At 39.6% G+C, this 1,927-nt stretch overlaps 1 pseudogene; it reads right to left on the minus strand.

Moving 5' to 3' along the window:
- Positions 1–1,155: 1,155 nt before the first annotated feature.
- On the minus strand, positions 1,156–1,347 carry LOC102495373 (mitochondrial import inner membrane translocase subunit Tim9 pseudogene; annotated as a pseudogene).
- Between the last annotated feature and the right edge of the window lie 580 nt (positions 1,348–1,927).

The raw sequence follows: 1,927 nt of genomic DNA on the forward strand, positions 1-1,927 counted from the left end.
GGCAAGCCTTTCCCTAGCCTCGACCTCGAAAAAAGACTGGAGGCAGTATAAATATGAGTGATGTAGAGTGCATACATAGCCAAGTGCATACTAGGCCAGGTCTCAGCACAAATTATTGGAGATGGATATATTCAAATGCATCTCTATTGTTGAGTGCATTAAGTCAAAGAAAATGCTCTGTAGGTAGAGGGCAAGTCTTGTTATCTTTATACTTTTGGTTTTTGTTTTGTTTTGGCTTGGTTCTTGTTGTTGTTTGTTTTTTCTTTTCTTTCTTTTCTTTTCTTTTTTTTTTTTTTTTTTTTTTTTTTTTTTTTGAGAGAGAAAGATTTTTTTCTGTAGGGAGCATGTGTTTGCCAGAGAGTGAAAATCACCCCACAGGGGGAATGGCCATGCCACAGTCCCTTCTCCTCCATTCTACTCTCAGGATTTTGGAAACGAATGCACATGTTCCTGGCTTGAGTTTTAAGCTGTTGGGTCCAGGACTCAAACCATGGTTGGTCATGTGGGAGTCCAGCACCTTAGCCACTATGCCCCCTCTATCTTTACACATTTGTGTTGTGTTTTGTTTATTTGTTTAGCAAGTAACTATTTTAAGTATTTACCAGCAATTTGTGGCAGACAGGAATGAACAGGAATACTTGGAGGATGATGCTGACTAAAAACATTTCAACGTATTCACAGTCCAGTCAAAATATTATGGTGCCATATAGGATAAACAATTCTTTAGTGATATTTCCATTTGTTTCACTTTCAGTAATAAAAATGTTTTCTATCTCATACATGATTGAACACATATTTTGCTTAAAAATTAACAGTCACAACTGAAGAAACAATGATTTATTTTTCTAATCAAGTGACCAAGCTGCTGAATCTTAAGGCCTCAATAAAGCTTACATGTATTATTTTCATTTAACAGTAAGACCTTCTAATTTGATTAGAAAGTATATAGTGATTTTGCTGCTCCAGCGTTTCCATTTGTCAGACAGTTGTGACCAACAGTTTAACTTGGTGACTACTGCTTTCAGGGAATTCTATCAGATGAATCCTCACTTGCAGTGCAATAGCTGTTGGCATACTTTCACTGATAGTCCATCCATCTGGACCTCTCCATTGTGGTTGGTCAGGGAGTCCTGCTTTAGCTGCCAGGGCTTCATTCTACTGAATATGATATTCCTGAAATCTCTCGGATGTTCTTTGTATCATTTTTAGATACTTCTGTAAGCAATGTTCTAAACAGGTGATCTCTTCGTGTTTTACTTTTCTTGTTGTAAAGTCCTTAAAGCAGCCCAAAAAGCATGTTTCTGTAAGTTTACTGAAGGTTCTAATAAATTCCTTCAACTGTTTCATCTGATCAGTTCTGGTACCTGTGCAGCCATATTCTTGAGGTATGCACCTTTTCTGACGCATGAGCTTTCTTTTTGATCTGGGAAAGTAGCTGTCCGACCTTTGCTTGAATGTCTCTGGTGAGGTGTTTTCTTACTTAAGCACAAGCTGTGGCATCCAACCCCAGTATGAGTCTGGGGGTGGGGGGGAGGTGGGGGCTACACCTCACGTGGAGTGTTGGAGCTGTGAGGGTCCAGGTCAGGATGGGCGCCTCAGCCGCTGGATGGCAGAGCTACCTGTACATATTTGTAATAGAGCGATTTATGTTCCTCTGATGCAGGGACCTCCTGTCTCCATGTTTCACCCATTACATCATACTATGGCTCTGGCTCTTTAGCCTATAAGAAATTTACTGTTTTAGAAAGGGGGAAAGAAGATGACAAATATCTCCATCTCAGTAAGTCATTGTGGTGGATCATTATGTTACTTGATTTGAAATATAAATTAGAAAATCAGAAAGGCACATGATTCTGAAGCACTACCAGTTCTGAACTAGGCAGGTCATTCCAGGAAGGAACTCACCCACTCAAGTGGCAAAGGAAGA

This window comes from Tupaia chinensis, unplaced genomic scaffold, assembly GCF_000334495.1.
Source record: "Tupaia chinensis unplaced genomic scaffold, TupChi_1.0 Scaffold000074_1, whole genome shotgun sequence".
NCBI classification, from domain to species: Eukaryota; Metazoa; Chordata; class Mammalia; order Scandentia; family Tupaiidae; genus Tupaia; species Tupaia belangeri.